The following is a 21,298-nucleotide window of genomic DNA, read 5'->3' on the forward strand; positions in this document are numbered from 1 at the left end:
GATGATTTTTCATTTCCTATCGATAATTATCCATTTTTAGACGGTGACGTTCCCTTGTCACCATCTTACGGTGTTTATATATCTCAACTTGTACGATTCGCTCATGTATGTAACAATGTTTTAGATTTTAACGAGAGAAATTTATGTATTACTGAAAAATTATTACACCAGGGTTTTCGATATCACAAACTAGTCAAAACATTTACTAAATTTTATCATTGGTATAAGAACATCATTCGTAAATATTCCTCAACATGCAGACTTCTTATACGTTCAGGTATTTCACATCCAATTTTTTATGGAAATATTCTTTATAAAGCACAAAGGTGTCAGTATTCACCTCAGAAACTAACAAAACCTTTGAATAGACTTATAAAGAAGGGATATAGTTACGATACTGTTGTCAGGTCATTGAAGATTGCATATTTTGGCGTTAATATTGATTCACGTATAGGGTCTTTGCATCGGAACTTAACACATTTATTCAAAAAACAGTTGTTGGCATGACACGGGTTATGTTCTTTTCATATATGTTATGATACTTAACCCCTAACGGGAAGGATTGTGCCTGATGTTCGTATGATGAAATCATAATCATTCAGTCAGTTTTATTGAAGTCTGGAGCTGGCATGTTAGTTAACTGCTAGTAGTCTGTTGTTATCTATGTATTATAGTCATTTTGTTTATTTTCTTTGGTTACATCTTCTGAAATCAGACTCAGACTTCCCTTGAACTTAATGTTAATGTGCGTATTGTTATGCGTTTACTTTTCTACATTGGCAAGAGGTATAGGGGAGGGTTGAGATCTCACAAACATGTTTAACCCCGCCACATTGTTGCGCCTGTCCCCAGTCAGGAGCCTCTGGCCTTTGTTAGTCTTGTATTATTTTAATTTTAGTTTCTTGTGTACAATTTGGAAATTAGTATGGCGTTCATTATCACTTAACTAGTATATATTTGTTTAGGGGCTAGCTGAAGGACGCCTCCGAGTGCGGGAATTTCTCGCTACATTGAAGACCTGTTGGTGACCTGCTGCTGTTTGTTTTTTTCTTTGGTCGGGTTGTTGTCTCTTTGACACATTCCCTATTTTCATTCTCAATTTTATGTAAATATTTATTCACAATAAAAAAAAAATCATAAAAAGGGTTGTTTAATTTTTCAACTGCAGCATATTGGAATGATGAGCAGTGTTAATATTTGTGCTTTTGTCTTTCAGGTCCCATCTGAATCAATTGTGTGTGTTCCAGAGATACTTTCCTGTGGTCACCCTTGTGAAACTTGTATCAGGTATAAAGGGAATGAAAGCTTTAACATGTTAACAGTCAAGGATCATAGCTATTCAAGGTCAAAGGACAATACTTTAATTGCTTCACATGAAGAAGACAATTCAATATTGAAACCGCATACTACTACATTTAACTTAATATCCTCAACACCCAACAACCAGGGTTTTTTTAAGGCTTATTCAAAAAGGGATATTTGTACAGTGGACAAAAAATAATCATGTTTAGATGAAACTGTAATAGATGTGCTTTGATGTGCCTGATTAATTCCCCTTAATTTGGACAGATTAATTATTTAGTATTTAAATGTTTATTTTAAGTTAAATTTGATTTAAATATAGTAGGATAAAAGTAATGAATATTTATTTAACTGTTTTAGTATTTAACTGTTGATGTTTTTATAATGTTTTAAGAATATTCATTTATTTAACTTTTCTTCAGTACCTTTTATGTTAAAGTTCTCCTGATTAATGACAAGTTTAGGATATCATTTGATATTCAGTCGGAGTCGGCCTTTCACAGGCCTCCAAATACTCGCCGGAACTAATATTAGTACTAATCGAGTCTAGAGTTTTCCACCACTTCGGTGCAGTTCGCCAAAGTTAGTCACCCCTTTTTGGTGCAATTTTACCATTTTAAAACACAACGCAAATCAAATTTACCTTATTTTATTTAAAAGACTAACTCTGGGAACGCTCTATTTTTCATTTTACATTTGAAATTACTTTATTTTTGAACTCCGCTTAAGAAAGTTTTCTGACTCCTGTTTTATCCGACTTTGTTTAAATTCATGCAATTATTGTACATTTGTGAATAAAATTATAGTTTCATTTGATTCATTGTCTGTTGTTCAGCCATAATCTGATATCAGGTATCCCAATGGTCGAATAGGGGCGAAGTACTGGCCGCTACACGTCCCGGGAGGTGTCGTCACCGACCCCCTCCGTTACAAATGGTGCCGTGACCAGGATACCTGATCCCTCAGTTTTGGTTTGAATATTTTTATTACATTTATTTTTGATTTTGTTCAATTTTTGATTTTAAAAATGATAAAGTTTGACCAGAAACCTTGTTCTTTTGACGGTGTTAGTGCCGATGTACAAGATTATTTTATTCAATTTGAAGCAGTTAATCTTTGGAATAACTGGAATTTTTCTGAAATGGCTCTTCAGTTAGTAATAAACTTAAGAGAAGAAGCACGAACTATTTTACGTCTTCTTACTCCAACTCAGTTGCAAAGCTATGATTTTTTTAAAAGTTTACTTTTTCAACGCTTTAATCCTAAGGAAAGGATAGCATTTTATAAATTTCAACTGAATAGTTGTTTAATTTTGTCAGATGAATCTGTGTTCGATTTTGGACATAGATTCAAACTTTTATGTCATCGTGCATATCCAGATAATTTTCAAAGTATGCAAACTTATTTTATGGATCTTTTTATTGGAAAGTTAGAGAAGGAAATGGGAAAGTTTGTCCATTTTAAGCATCCTGCAACTTTTGACGATGCTATATTTTTGGCTACAGAGTTTGAGTCTTTTAATTTGACAGTTGAAACTGTTGAATGTGAAATTAAGGAAAGTGAAGAAAACTTCGATTTTAGTTGTTTGAAGTCTGGTTTTGATCAAATTGTCAAAGTTCTTAAAAAGCTGGTTTATAAGAAGTTTAAAGTTAAAAAATGTTTTAATTGTTTGGTAGTTGGATATATCAGAGCTAATTGTCCCAGTAAAGTTTGTAAAAGTGTCAATTCTGTTCATGTTGTTGAACCAGACAAACCAGTTTCTAATTCACTTCAGAAAGTAAAAAAATCATGCAAAGTTGTCAACAGAGTTCAGAATTTATTTCCATCTGACTTGGTTAGATTTTCATCTGTTTATTTTGGGGATGATAATGTGCAAACTTCTTGTTGCAAGACAGGGAAAGTTAAAGTTTTCATATAGTATGTTTTATGAGTTTTAGTTTGTATATTTAGTATTTGACTTATTTTGTCAGTTTATATTATTGTTTAGTAGGTATGGTTTCAAAGTTGTCATTGAATTTGTTGTTTTTCTTGGTCACGTTAATGATCCGGTTTTGCCATCAAAACCACCCTCAAAAACGTTGTTTGATTTGATTGTGTTTTTTTTTTATGTTGGTTTGTTTAGATTGTGGATCAGTTTCTTGTTTCAATAGGTTTATTTATGAGTTTTGCTCATTTATTTGGATTTTTAACCTTTCTGAACAAGTTTTATTGTTTTAAATTTGTTTAGTTTTGTTATGGTGTTCCTTTTGTGACTTTTATAAGTCATGGCAGAAATCTATAGAGTGGCAGAAAGATGGAGTGAAGACAACCAGCTGATAAAGTAAGCAGTTCTTGTTATCAAGAACACCTTTCTTACTTTTTGTACAACGTTTGAACATTGATCATCTTGAACCCGGAATCACATGTTATACGTGATTCCGTGAGATCTACAATGGTGGACTTAACCTGGTACAACGATGGACTTTTTAGAACCCGAAAACACACGTTTAAAGTGTTTTCGTGAGAACAACAATTAGTGGACTATACCTGGTACAACTTGGACAATGCAGATTATCCGTATTAACATTCCGTTTCCGTTTGAATCTAGAACTGTGTTTTATTGACTGCTGTATAACTGTGTCCGTTTACATTTATATTCTATGGACCGTACTTTATAATTAGTGTTTACCGCCTATTCCTGGACATTTATACCGTGTGGAACTTTTCCGATGGTTGGACCGTGTGTTTATATGACATTTGTGTGACATTTATTGACATTTTATGTGCATTGATTTATATTGTTAATTGTTTTCAACACATCTATTTCAAATAGTTCTTTTCCCAAATATTAATTTCTTTAATATTTGTCCTAAGGGGGGAGGATTGTAATAGATGTGCTTTGATGTGCCTGATTAATTCCCCTTAATTTGGACAGATTAATTATTTAGTATTTAAATGTTTATTTTAAGTTAAATTTGATTTAAATATAGTAGGATAAAAGTAATGAATATTTATTTAACTGTTTTAGTATTTAACTTTTGATGTTTTTATAATGTTTTAAGAATATTCATTTATTTAACTTTTCTTCAGTACCTTTTATGTTAAAGTTCTCCTGATTAATGACAAGTTTAGGATATCATTTGATATTCAGTCGGAGTCGGCCTTGCACAGGCCTCCAAATACTCGCCGGAACTAATATTAGTACTAATCGAGTCTAGAGTTAGCCACCACTTCGGTGCAGTTCGCCAGAGTTAGTCACCCCTTTTTGGTGCAATTTTACCATTTTAAAACACAACGCGAAGCAAATTTACCTTATTTTATTTAAAAGACTAACTCTGGGAACACTCTATTTTTCATTTTACATTTGAAATTACTTTATTTTTGAACTCCGCTTAAGAAAGTTTTCTGACTCCTGTTTTATCCAACTTTGTTTAAATTCATGCAATTATTGTTCATTTGTGAATAAAATTATAGTTTCATTTGATTCATTGTCTGTTGTTCAGCCAAAATCTAATATCAGGTATCCCAATGGTCGAAAAGGGGCAAAGTACTGGCCGCTACACGTCCCGGGAGGTGTCGTCACCGACCCCCTCCGTTACAAAACATTCATTAGTCTGCCTCATGATGATTCAAATGACAAGGATTATGTAATCGATTCTGAAGTAAGCGGATGTGATTCAGGTGAACAAGACTTATTCATCTTAACGCCAGAACAGCTACATATTAAGGAAAACAAATATCTTGTTTTTGAAAGTGGTATTGACACTCTAGTCTATATGATAAAATGTAATTTATGTGGATGTCCAGTCGATCCAAATAACACCATAAAAGACTTAACTGGTGGTACAGTTCTCATGTTAAAGATATTTTGCACCAGTGGCCACTTAATAACTAAATGGAGTTCACAGCCATTTGTCGGTAAAATGCCTGTAGGACCACCTTGTTTTCTGAACAAACTTTTACTCATTTATCGCAACTTTCAGAATTTTCAAACATGAAATTCATATCACATACAACATTCAACCAAATTCAGAGAGATCGTTTAATGCCGGTCGTTAAACACACATGGTCATTGCTTCAAAAAGCTGCGCTAGACAAAATAAAACATCAGAGAACCAGTTTCAACCTTGCTGGTGACGGAAGATTTTTTGATTTTTATAAATTGTAAATTTTAAGTTTATGAGTAATGGGGTTTTAGTAATTAAAAAGGGGGCATTTCCAGTTTTCAGACAATAACTCACAAACCCTTTTAGCACATCTCACGAAACTTTGGTAAATTGTTTACACATGTATCTATTGACGTAAGCTCCATTTCAATTTCATGGCCCAGCTGTTTATGTTACCTGGGCATGATGAAAGGAGAATAACTATAAACATGATCATGATAAAGGGCAAAGACTCAGGTAGTTACCCTCTTAAATTTATTAATTTCATAAACAAAAATATTGGAGCCTAGTACATGTAGTAGATGTTTTGGTTTTGACTCCATTTTCAAGATTCACTTAATATAGTTATACAATGTATGATAGTTGTAACAATTACACTCTCTAGTTTACTTTATATACCCCGCCTACAACAGTAGAGGGGCATTATGTGTTTTGGTCTGTGGGTCTGTCCGTTTGTCCTTATTATGTGGTCTGCAAAAAGATGCAAAACCAAATTATGGTTTTAAGCACTTTTGTATGGTTCCCTGTACATGGAAAGTGATAAGGCTAGTTTGATATGATTGTCTTTATTGGTACATGACATACTTATTCCTTGGTAGGTGGAGCTGTTTGTGTTTCATTTATACAATTCTATTTTATATTTGTTAGACTTTTCAAGTTGATGTTAAGTGGAGCCTGATTACCTTTCCGGAGCACCTGAGATCACTTTAGTTTTTGGTAGGGTTTGTGTTGCTTAGTCTTTAGTTTTTCTGTGTCTTTTGAACTGTTATTTGTCTGTTTGATTTTTAACCATGGCGTTTATTTTTTATTTATGCGTTCAACTGTCCCTCTGGTATCTTTCGCCACTCTTTTGTTGTGTTCTACTGTAAAAAGAATTAGGTGTAGCTGCTACTACCAATTAGCATGGTTGTCAATCTACCAAAACAGATACGAAGCTTCGAATCTGAATACAGTACTGAACTTACACAGTATAATGGAAAAGGTGTATAAAGAAGGCCACTTTGTTTTCTGAAGACTTATTTTTTACCATAATATTTACATTATAGATGAAAGTCCAGCTGACATTGGTGGTCTAGTACTAAGCACTGTTCCTTAAAAAAATCCAGTAGACAGTGGTGGTTTAGAACATACAGTACAAAACACTATTCATATGCATATACAGCAAATAGTGATGGTCTAGTACTTATAGCACAAAACACTATTCAAATACAAATCCAGCGGACAGTGATGGTCTAGTACATATAGTACAAAACTTTTTTCATATACAAATCCAGGGGACAGTGATGGTCTGGTACATATAGTACAAACATTATTCATATACAAATCCAGCAGACAGTGATGGTCTAGTACATATAGTACAACACACTCTTCATATACAAATCCATCAGACAGTGATGGTCAAGTACATATAGTACAAAACACGATTCATATACAAATCCAGCAGACAGTGATGGTCTAGTATATATTGTACAAAACACTATTCATATACAAATCACGCAGACAGTGATGGTCTAGTACATAAAGTACAAAACACAATTCATATACAAATCCAGCAGACAGTATGGTCAAGTACATATTGTACAAAACACTATTCATATACAAATCCAGCAGACAGTGATGGTCTAGTATATAAAGTACAAAACCCTTTTTATATACAAATCCAGAAGACAGTGAGGGTCTAGTACATGAAGTACAAAACACTATTCATATACAAATCCAAAAGACAGTGATGGTCTAGTATATAAAGTACAAAACCCTTTTCATATACCAATCCAGCAGACAGTGATGGTCTAGTATATAAAGTACAAAACCCTTTTCATATACATATACAGCAAACAGTGATGTCTAGTACTTATAGCAAAACACACTATTCAAATACAAATCCAGCAATCTACCAAAACAGATACGAAGCTTCGAATCTGAATACAGTACTGAACTTACACAGTATAATGGAAAAGGTGTATAAAGAAGGCCACTTTGTTTCCTGAAGACTTATTTTTTACCATAATATTTACATTATAGATGAAAGTCCAGCTGACATTGGTGGTCTAGTACTAAGCACTGTTCCTTAAAAAAATCTAGACTAGTATATAAAGTACAAAACCCTTTTTATATACAAATCCAGAAGACAGTGAGGGTCTAGTACATGAAGTACAAAACACTATTCATATACAAATCCAAAAGACAGTGATGGTCTAGTATATAAAGTACAAAACCCTTTTCATATACCAATCCAGCAGACAGTGATGGTCTAGTATATAAAGTACAAAACCCTTTTCATATACATATATAGCAAACAGTGATGTCTAGTACTTATAGCAAAACACACTATTCAAATACAAATCCAGCAATCTACCAAAACAGATACGAAGCTTCGAATCTGAATACAGTACTGAACTTACACAGTATAATGGAAAAGGTGTATAAAGAAGGCCACTTTGTTTCCTGAAGACTTATTTTTTACCATAATATTTACATTATAGATGAAAGTCCAGCTGACATTGGTGGTCTAGTACTAAGCACTGTTCCTTAAAAAAATCCAGTAGACAGTGGTGGTTTAGAACATACAGTCCAAAGCACTATTCATATGCATATACAGCAAATAGTGATGGTCTAGTACTTATAGCACAAAACACTATTCAAATACAAATCCAGCGGACAGTGATGGTCTAATACATATAGTACAAAACTTTTTTCATATACAAATCCAGGGGACAGTGATGGTCTGGTACATATAGTACAAACATTATTCATATACAAATCCAGCAGACAGTGATGGTCTAGTACATATAGTACAAAACACTATTCATATACAAATCCAGCAGACAGTGATGGTCAAGTACATAAAGTACAAAACACGATTCATATACAAATACAGCAGACAGTATGATCTAGAATGTATTGTACAACACACTCTTCATATACAAATCCATCAGACAGTGATGGTCAAGTACATATAGTACAAAACACGATTCATATACAAATCCAGCAGACAGTGATGGTCTAGTATATATTGTACAAAACACTATTCATATACAAATCACGCAGACAGTGATGGTCTAGTACATAAAGTACAAAACACAATTCATATACAAATCCAGCAGACAGTATGGTCAAGTACATATTGTACAAAACACTATTCATATACAAATCCAGCAGACAGTGATGGTCTAGTATATAAAGTACAAAACCCTTTTCATATACAAATCCAGAAGACAGTGAGGGTCTAGTACATGAAGTACAAAACACTATTCATATACAAATCCAAAAGACAGTGATGGTCTAGTATATAAAGTACAAAACCCTTTTCATATACCAATCCAGCAGACAGTGATGGTCTAGTATATAAAGTACAAAACCCTTTTCATATACATATACAGCAAACAGTGATGTCTAGTACTTATAGCACAACACACTATTCAAATACAAATCCAGCAATCTACCAAAACAGATACGAAGCTTCGAATCTGAATACAGTACTGAACTTACACAGTATAATGGAAAAGGTGTATAAAGAAGGCCACTTTGTTTCCTGAAGACTTATTTTTTACCATAATATTTACATTATAGATGAAAGTCCAGCTGACATTGGTGGTCTAGTACTAAGCACTGTTCCTTAAAAAAATCCAGTAGACAGTGGTGGTTTAGAACATACAGTACAAAACACTATTCATATGCATATACAGCAAATAGTGATGGTCTAGTACTTATAGCACAAAACACTATTCAAATACAAATCCAGCGGACAGTGATGGTCTAGTACATATAGTACAAAACTTTTTTCATATACAAATCCAGGGGACAGTGATGGTCTGGTACATATAGTACAAACATTATTCATATACAAATCCAGCAGACAGTGATGGTCTAGTACATATAGTACAAAACACTATTCATATACAAATCCAGCAGACAGTGAAGGTCAAGTACATAAAGTACAAAACACGATTCATATACAAATACAGCAGAGAGTATGATCTAGAACATATTGTACATCACACTCTTCATATACGAATCCATCAGACAGTGATGGTCAAGTACATATAGTACAAAACACGATTCATATACAAATCCAGCAGACAGTGATGGTCTAGTATATATTGTACAAAACACTATTCATATACAAATCACGCAGACAGTGATGGTCTAGTACATAAAGTACAAAACACAATTCATATACAAATCCAGCAGACAGTATGGTCAAGTACATATTGTACAAAACACTATTCATATACAAATCCAGCAGACAGTGATGGTCTAGTATATAAAGTACAAAACACTTTTCATATACAAATCCAGAAGACAGTGAGGGTCTAGTACATGAAGTACAAAACACTATTCATATACAAATCCAAAAGACAGTGATGGTCTAGTATATAAAGTACAAAACCCTTTTCATATACCAATCCAGCAGACAGTGATGGTCTAGTATATAAAGTACAAAACCCTTTTCATATACATATACAGCAAACAGTAATGTCTAGTACTTATAGCACAACACACTATTCAAATACAAATCCATCAGACAGTGATGGTCTAGTATATATTGTACAAAACACTATTCTTATACAAATACAGCGGACAGTGATGGTCTGGTACATATAGTACAACACACTATTCATATACAAATCCAGCAGACAGTATGGTCTACTACATATTGTACAAAACCTTTTTCATATACAAATCACGCAGACAGTGATGGTCTAGTACATATTGTACAAAACACTAGTCATATACAAATCCAGCAGACAGTGATGGTCTAGTACATATAGTACAAAACACTATGCATATACAAATCCAACAGACAATATGGTCTAGTACATATTGTACACAACCCTTTTCATATACATATACAGCAAACAGTGATGGTCTAGTACTTATAGCACGAAACACTATTCAAATACAAATCCAGCGGACAGTGTTGGTCTAGTACATATAGTACAAAACACTATTCATATACAAATCCAACAGACAGTATGGTCTAGTACGTATTGTACAAAACCCTTTTCATATACCAATCCAGCAGACAGTGATGGTCTAGTATATAAAGTACAAAACCCTTTTCATATACATATACACCAAACAGTGATGGTCTAGTACTTATAGCACAACACACTATTCAAATACAAATCCAGCGGACAGTGATGGTCTAGTATATATTGTACAAAACACTATTCTTATACAAATACAGCGGACAGTGATGGTCTGGTACATATAGTACAACACACTATTCATATACAAATCCAACAGACAGTATGGTCTAGTACATATTGTACAAAACCCTTTTCATATACAAATCACGCAGACAGTGATGGTCTAGTACATATTGTACAAAACACTAGTCATATACAAATCCAGCAGACAGTGATGGTCTAGTACATAAAGTACAAAACACTATGCATATACAAATCCAGGAGACTGTGATGGTCTAGTACATATAGTACAAAACACTATTCATATACAAATCCAGCATACAGTGATGGTCTAGTAAAAAAAGTACAAAACACCATTCATATACAAATCCAGCATACAGTGATGGTCTAGTATATATAGTACAAAACACTATTCATATACAAATCCAGCAGACAGTGATGGTCTAATATATAAAGTACAAAACACTATTCATATACAAATACAGCAGACAGTGATGGTCTAGTATATAAAGTACAAAACACTATTCATATACAAATACAAATACAGTGATGGTCTAGTACATATTGTACAAAACACTATTCATATACAAATACAGCAGACAGTGATGGTCTGGTATATAAAGTACAAAGCACCATTCATATACAAATACAGCAGACAGTGATGGTCTAGTACATAAAGTAAAAAGCACTATTCATATACAAATCCAGCAGACAGTATGGTCTGGTACATATTGTTCAAAACACTATTCATATACAAATCACGCAGACAGTGATGGTCTAGTACATATTGTTCAAAACACTATTCATATACAAATCACGCAGACAGTGATGGTCTAGTACATATTGTACAAAACACTATTCATATACAAGTCCGGCAGACAGTGATGGTCTAGTATATAAAATACAAAACACAATTCATATACAAATCCAGCAGACAGTATGGTCCAGTACATATTGTACTAAACCCTTTTTATCTACAAATCCAGCAGACAGTGATGGTCTAGTACATATTGTAAAAAACCTTTTCATATGTATACAGCAAACAGTGATTGTCTAGTATTTATAGCACAAAACACTATTCATATACAAATCCAGCAGACAGTGATTGTCTAGTACATATAGTACAAAACACTATTCATATACAAATCCAGCAGACAGTGATGGTCAAGAATATAAAGTAAAAACCCTTTTCATATACAAATCCAGCATACAGTGATGATCTAGTTCATATAGTACAAAACACTATTCATATACAAATCCAGCAGACAGTGATGGTCTAGTACATATAGTACAAAACACTATTCATATACAAATCCAGCAGACAGTATGGTCCAGTACATATTGTACAAAACCCTTTTTATCTACAAATCCAGCAGACAGTGATGGTCTAGTACATATTGTAAAAAACCTTTTCATATGTATACAGCAAACAGTGATTGTCTAGTATTTATAGCACAAAACACTATTCATATACAAATCCAGCAGACAGTGATTGTCTAGTACATATAGTACAAAACACTATTCATATACAAATCCAGCAGACAGTGATGGTCTAGTACATAAAGTACAAAACACTATTCAAATACAAATCCAGCGGACATTGATCGTCTAGTACATATAGTACAAAAACCTTTTTCATATACAAATCCAGCGGAAAGTGATGGTCTGGTACATATAGTACAAAAGACTATTCATATACAAATTCAACAGACAGTATGGTCTAGTACATATTGTACAAAACACTATTCATATACAAATCCAGCAGACAGTGATGGTGTAGTATATAAAGTACAAAACACTACTCATATACAAATACAGCAGACAGTGATGGTCTAGTATATAAAGTACAAAACACTATTCATATACAAATACAGCAGACAGTGATGGTCTAGTATATAAAGTACACAACACTATTCATATACAAATACAGCAGACAGTGATGGTCTAGTATATAAAGTACAAAACACTATTCATATACAAATACAGCAGACAGTGATGGTCTAGTATATAAAGTACACAACACTATTCATATACAAATACAGCAGACAGTGATGGTCTAGTATATAAAGTACAAAACACTATTCATATACAAATACAGCAGACAGTGATGGTCTAGTATATAAAGTACAAAACACTACTCATATACAAATACAGCAGACAGTGATGGTCTAGTATATAAAGTACAAAACACTATTCATATACAAATACAGCAGACAGTGATGGTCTAGTATATAAAGTACACAACACTATTCATATACAAATACAGCAGACAGTGATGGTCTAGTATATAAAGTACAAAAGACTATTCATATACAAATACAGCAGACAGTGATGGTCTAGTATATAAAGTACAAAACACTATTCAAATACAAATCCAGCGGACATTGATCGTCTAGTACATATAGTACAAAAACCTTTTTCATATACAAATCCAGCGGAAAGTGATGGTCTGGTACATATAGTACAAAAGACTATTCATATACAAATTCAACAGACAGTATGGTCTAGTACATATTGTACAAAACACTATTCATATACAAATCCAGCAGACAGTGATGGTGTAGTATATAAAGTACAAAACACTACTCATATACAAATACAGCAGACAGTGATGGTCTAGTATATAAAGTACAAAACACTATTCATATACAAATACAGCAGACAGTGATGGTCTAGTATATAAAGTACACAACACTATTCATATACAAATACAGCAGACAGTGATGGTCTAGTATATAAAGTACAAAACACTATTCATATACAAATACAGCAGACAGTGATGGTCTAGTATATAAAGTACACAACACTATTCATATACAAATACAGCAGACAGTGATGGTCTAGTATATAAAGTACAAAACACTATTCATATACAAATACAGCAGACAGTGATGGTCTAGTATATAAAGTACAAAACACTACTCATATACAAATACAGCAGACAGTGATGGTCTAGTATATAAAGTACAAAACACTATTCATATACAAATACAGCAGACAGTGATGGTCTAGTATATAAAGTACACAACACTATTCATATACAAATACAGCAGACAGTGATGGTCTAGTATATAAAGTACAAAAGACTATTCATATACAAATACAGCAGACAGTGATGGTCTAGTATATATTGTACAAAACACTATTCATATACAAATCACGCAGACAGTGATGGTCTAGGACATAAAGTACAAAACACTATTCATATACAAATCCAGCAGACAGTATGGTCAAGTACATATTGTACAAAACACTATTCATATACAAATCCAGCAGACAGTATGGTCAAGTACATATTGAAGAAAACACTATTCATATACAAATCCAGCAGATAGTGATGGTCTAGTATATAAAGTACAAAGCACTATTCATATACAAATCCAGCAGACAGTGATGCTCTAGTATATAAAGTACAAAACACTATTCATATACAAATCCAGCAGACAGTGATGGTCTAGTATATAAAGTACAAAGCACTATTCATATACAAATACAGCAGACAGTGATGGTCTAGTATATAAAGTACAAAACACTATTCATATACAAATCCAGCAGACAGTGATGGTCTAGTATATAAAGTACAAAACCCTATTCATATACAAATCCAACAGACAGTGATGGTCTAGTATATAAAGTACAAAATTCTTTTCATATACAAATCCAGCAGACAGTGATGGTCTAGTATATATTGTACAAAACACTATTCATATACAAATCACGCAGACAGTGATGGTCTAGGACATAAAGTACAAAACACTATTCATATACAAATCCAGCAGACAGTATGGTCAAGTACATATTGTACAAAACACTATTCATATACAAATCCAGCAGACAGTATGGTCAAGTACATATTGTACAAAACACTATTAATATACAAATCCATCAGACAGTATGGTCAAGTACATATTGAACAAAACACTATTCATATACAAATCCAGCAGACAGTGATGGTCTAGTATATAAAGTACAAAGCACTATTCATATACAAATCCAGCAGACAGTGATGCTCTAGTATATAAAGTACAAAACACTATTCATATACAAATCCAGCAGACAGTGATGGTCTGGTATATATAGTACAAAAGACTATTCATATACGAATTCAACAGACAGTATGGTCTAGTACATATTGTACAAAACACTATTCATATACAAATCCAGCAGACAGTGATGGTGTAGTATATAAAGTACAAAACACTATTCATATACAAATACAGCAGACTGTGATGGTCTAGTATATAAAGTACAAAACACTACTCATATACAAATACAGCAGACAGTGATGGTCTAGTATATAAAGTACAAAACACTATTCATATACAAATACAGCAGACAGTGATGGTCTAGTATATAAAGTACACAACACTATTCATATACAAATACAGCAGACAGTGATGGTCTAGTATATAAAGTACAAAACACTATTCATATACAAATACAGCAGACAGTGATGGTCTAGTATATAAAGTACACAACACTATTCATATACAAATACAGCAGACAGTGATGGTCTAGTATATAAAGTACAAAACACTATTCATATACAAATCCAACAGACAGTGATGGTCTAGTATATAAAGTACAAAATTCTTTTCATATACAAATCCAGCAGACAGTATGGTCTAGTACATATTGTACAAAACACTATTCATTTACAAATCAAGCAGACAGTGATGGTCTAGTATATAAAGTACAAAACCCTTTTCATATACAAATCAAGCAGACAGTATGGTCTAGTACATATCACGCAGACAGTGATGGTCTAGGACATATTTAAAGAATAGAACAAAACCTTTTTCATATACAAATCCAGCGGAAAGTGATGGTCTGGTATATATAGTACAAAAGACTATTCATATACGAATTCAACAGACAGTATGGTCTAGTACATATTGTACAAAACACTATTCATATACAAATCCAGCAGACAGTGATGGTGTAGTATATAAAGTACAAAACACTATTCATATACAAATACAGCAGACTGTGATGGTCTAGTATATAAAGTACAAAACACTACTCATATACAAATACAGCAGACAGTGATGGTCTAGTATATAAAGTACAAAACACTATTCATATACAAATACAGCAGACAGTGATGGTCTAGTATATAAAGTACACAACACTATTCATATACAAATACAGCAGACAGTGATGGTCTAGTATATAAAGTACAAAACACTATTCATATACAAATACAGCACACAGTGATGGTCTAGTATATAAAGTACACAACACTATTCATATACAAATACAGCAGACAGTGATGGTCTAGTATATAAAGTACAAAACACTATTCATATACAAATCCAACAGACAGTGATGGTCTAGTATATAAAGTACAAAATTCTTTTCATATACAAATCCAGCAGACAGTATGGTCTAGTACATATTGTACAAAACACTATTCATTTACAAATCAAGCAGACAGTGATGGTCTAGTATATAAAGTACAAAACCCTTTTCATATACAAATCAAGCAGACAGTATGGTCTAGTACATATCACGCAGACAGTGATGGTCTAGGACATATTTAAAGAATAGTACAAAACCTTTTTCATATACAAATCCAGCGGAAAGTGATGGTCTGGTATATATAGTACAAAAGACTATTCATATACGAATTCAACAGACAGTATGGTCTAGTACATATTGTACAAAACACTATTCATATACAAATACAGCAGACTGTGATGGTCTAGTATATAAAGTACAAAACACTACTCATATACAAATACAGCAGACAGTGATGGTCTAGTATATAAAGTACAAAACACTATTCATATACAAATACAGCAGACAGTGATGGTCTAGTATATAAAGTACACAACACTATTCATATACAAATACAGCAGACAGTGATGGTCTAGTATATAAAGTACAAAACACTATTCATATACAAATACAGCAGACAGTGATGGTCTAGTATATAAAGTACACAACACTATTCATATACAAATACAGCAGACAGTGATGGTCTAGTATATAAAGTACAAAACACTATTCATATACAAATCCAACAGACAGTGATGGTCTAGTATATAAAGTACAAAATTCTTTTCATATACAAATCCAGCAGACAGTATGGTCTAGTACATATTGTACAAAACACTATTCATTTACAAATCAAGCAGACAGTGATGGTCTAGTATATAAAGTACAAAACCCTTTTCATATACAAATCAAGCAGACAGTATGGTCTAGTACATATCACGCAGACAGTGATGGTCTAGGACATATTTAAAGAATAGAACAAAACCTTTTTCATATACAAATCCAGCGGAAAGTGATGGTCTGGTATATATAGTACAAAAGACTATTCATATACGAATTCAACAGACAGTATGGTCTAGTACATATTGTACAAAACACTATTCATATACAAATCCAGCAGACAGTGATGGTGTAGTATATAAAGTACAAAACACTATTCATATACAAATACAGCAGACTGTGATGGTCTAGTATATAAAGTACAAAACACTACTCATATACAAATACAGCAGACAGTGATGGTCTAGTATATAAAGTACAAAACACTATTCATATACAAATACAGCAGACAGTGATGGTCTAGTATATAAAGTACACAACACTATTCATATACAAATACAGCAGACAGTGATGGTCTAGTATATAAAGTACAAAACACTATTCATATACAAATACAGCAGACAGTGATGGTCTAGTATATAAAGTACACAACACTATTCATATACAAATACAGCAGACAGTGATGGTCTAGTATATAAAGTACAAAACACTATTCATATACAAATCCAACAGACAGTGATGGTCTAGTATATAAAGTACAAAATTCTTTTCTTATACAAATCCAGCAGACAGTATGGTCTAGTACATATTGTACAAAACACTATTCATTTACAAATCAAGCAGACAGTGATGGTCTAGTATATAAAGTACAAAACCCTTTTCATATACAAATCAAGCAGACAGTATGGTCTAGTATATAAAGTACAAAGCACTATTCATATACAAATCCAGCAGACAGTGATGCTCTAGTATATAAAGTACAAAACACTATTCATATACAAATCCAGCAGACAGTATGGTCAAGTACATATTGAAGAAAACACTATTCATATACAAATCCAGCAGACAGTGATGGTCTAGTATATAAAGTACAAAGCACTATTCATATACAAATCCAGCAGACAGTGATGCTCTAGTATATAAAGTACAAAACACTATTCATATACAAATCCAGCAGACAGTGATGGTCTAGTATATAAAGTACAAAGCACTATTCATATACAAATACAGCAGACAGTGATGGTCTAGTATATAAAGTACAAAACACTATTCATATACAAATCCAGCAGACAGTGATGGTCTAGTATATAAAGTACAAAACCCTATTCATATACAAATCCAACAGACAGTGATGGTCTAGTATATAAAGTACAAAATTCTTTTCATATACAAATCCAGCAGACAGTGATGGTCTAGTATATATTGTACAAAACACTATTCATATACAAATCACGCAGACAGTGATGGTCTAGGACATAAAGTACAAAACACTATTCATATACAAATCCAGCAGACAGTATGGTCAAGTACATATTGTACAAAACACTATTCATATACAAATCCAGCAGACAGTATGGTCAAGTACATATTAAACAAAACACTATTCATATACAAATCCAGCAGACAGTGATGGTCTAGTATATAAAGTACAAAGCACTATTCATATACAAATCCAGCAGACAGTGATGCTCTAGTATATAAAGTACAAAACACTATTCATATACAAATCCAGCAGACAGTGATGGTCTAGTATATAAAGTACAAAGCACTATTCATATACAAATACAGCAGACAGTGATGGTCTAGTATATAAAGTACAAAACACTATTCATATACAAATCCAGCAGACAGTGATGGTCTAGTATATAAAGTACAAAACCCTATTCATATACAAATCCAACAGACAGTGATGGTCTAGTATATAAAGTACAAAATTCTTTTCATATACAAATCCAGCAGACAGTATGGTCTAGTACATATTGTACAAAACACTATTCATTTACAAATCAAGCAGACAGTGATGGTCTAGTATATAAAGTACAAAACCCTTTTCATATACAAATCAAGCAGACAGTATGGTCTAGTACATATCACGCAGACAGTGATGGTCTAGGACATATTTAAAGAATAGTACAAAACCTTTTTCATATACAAATCCAGCGGAAAGTGATGGTCTGGTATATATAGTACAAAAGACTATTCATATACGAATTCAACAGACAGTATGGTCTAGTACATATTGTACAAAACACTATTCATATACAAATCCAGCAGACAGTGATGGTGTAGTATATAAAGTACAAAACACTATTCATATACAAATACAGCAGACTGTGATGGTCTAGTATATAAAGTACAAAACACTACTCATATACAAATACAGCAGACAGTGATGGTCTAGTATATAAAGTACAAAACACTATTCATATACAAATACAGCAGACAGTGATGGTCTAGTATATAAAGTACACAACACTATTCATATACAAATACAGCAGACAGTGATGGTCTAGTATATAAAGTACAAAAGACTATTCATATACAAATACAGCAGACAGTGATGGTCTAGTATATATTGTACAAAACACTATTCATATACAAATCACGCAGACAGTGATTGTCTAGGACATAAAGTACAAAACACTATTCATATACAAATCCAGCAGACAGTATGGTCAAGTACATATTGTACAAAACACTATTCATATACAAATCCAGCAGACAGTATGGTCAAGTACATATTGAAGAAAACACTATTCATATACAAATCCAGCAGACAGTGATGGTCTAGTATATAAAGTACAAAGCACTATTCATATACAAATCCAGCAGACAGTGATGCTCTAGTATATAAAGTACAAAACACTATTCATATACAAATCCAGCAGACAGTGATGGTCTAGTATATAAAGTACAAAGCACTATTCATATACAAATACAGCAGACAGTGATGGTCTAGTATATAAAGTACAAAACACTATTCATATACAAATCCAGCAGACAGTGATGGTCTAGTATATAAAGTACAAAACCCTATTCATATACAAATCCAACAGACAGTGATGGTCTAGTATATAAAGTACAAAATTCTTTTCATATACAAATCCAGCAGACAGTATGGTCAAGTACATATTGTACAAAACACTATTCATATACAAATCCAGCAGACAGTATGGTCAAGTACATATTAAACAAAACACTATTCATATACAAATCCAGCAGACAGTGATGGTCTAGTATATAAAGTACAAAGCACTATTCATATACAAATCCAGCAGACAGTGATGCTCTAGTATATAAAGTACAAAACACTATTCATATACAAATCCAGCAGACAGTGATGGTCTAGTATATAAAGTACAAAGCACTATTCATATACAAATACAGCAGACAGTGATGGTCTAGTATATAAAGTACAAAACACTATTCATATACAAATCCAGCAGACAGTGATGGTCTAGTATATAAAGTACAAAACCCTATTCATATACAAATCCAACAGACAGTGATGGTCTAGTATATAAAGTACAAAATTCTTTTCATATACAAATCCAGCAGACAGTATGGTCTAGTACATATTGTACAAAACACTATTCATTTACAAATCAAGCAGACAGTGATGGTCTAGTATATAAAGTACAAAACCCTTTTCATATACAAATCAAGCAGACAGTATGGTCTAGTACATATCACGCAGACAGTGATGGTCTAGGACATATTTAAAGAATAGTACAAAACCTTTTTCATATACAAATCCAGCGGAAAGTGATGGTCTGGTATATATAGTACAAAAGACTATTCATATACGAATTCAACAGACAGTATGGTCTAGTACATATTGTACAAAACACTATTCATATACAAATCCAGCAGACAGTGATGGTGTAGTATATAAAGTACAAAACACTATTCATATACAAATACAGCAGACTGTGATGGTCTAGTATATAAAGTACAAAACACTACTCATATACAAATACAGCAGACAGTGATGGTCTAGTATATAAAGTACAAAACACTATTCATATACAAATACAGCAGACAGTGATGGTCTAGTATATAAAGTACACAACACTATTCATATACAAATACAGCAGACAGTGATGGTCTAGTATATAAAGTACAAAACACTATTCATATACAAATACAGCAGACAGTGATGGTCTAGTATATAAAGTACACAACACTATTCATATACAAATACAGCAGACAGTGATGGTCTAGTATATAAAGTACAAAACACTATTCATATACAAATACAGCAGACAGTGATGGTCTAGTATATAAAGTACAAAACACTACTCATATACAAATACAGCAGACAGTGATGGTCTAGTATATAAAGTACAAAACACTATTCATATACAAATACAGCAGACAGTGATGGTCTAGTATATAAAGTACACAACACTATTCATATACAAATACAGCAGACAGTGATGGTCTAGTATATAAAGTACAAAAGACTATTCATATACAAATACAGCAGACAGTGATGGTCTAGTATATATTGTACAAAACACTATTCATATACAAATCACGCAGACAGTGATTGTCTAGGACATAAAGTACAAAGCACTATTCATATACAAATCCAGCAGACAGTATGGTCAAGTACATATTGTACAAAACACTATT

This window comes from Mytilus trossulus, unplaced genomic scaffold (assembly GCF_036588685.1).
Source record: "Mytilus trossulus isolate FHL-02 unplaced genomic scaffold, PNRI_Mtr1.1.1.hap1 h1tg000024l__unscaffolded, whole genome shotgun sequence".
Lineage (NCBI taxonomy): Eukaryota > Metazoa > Mollusca > Bivalvia > Mytilida > Mytilidae > Mytilus > Mytilus trossulus.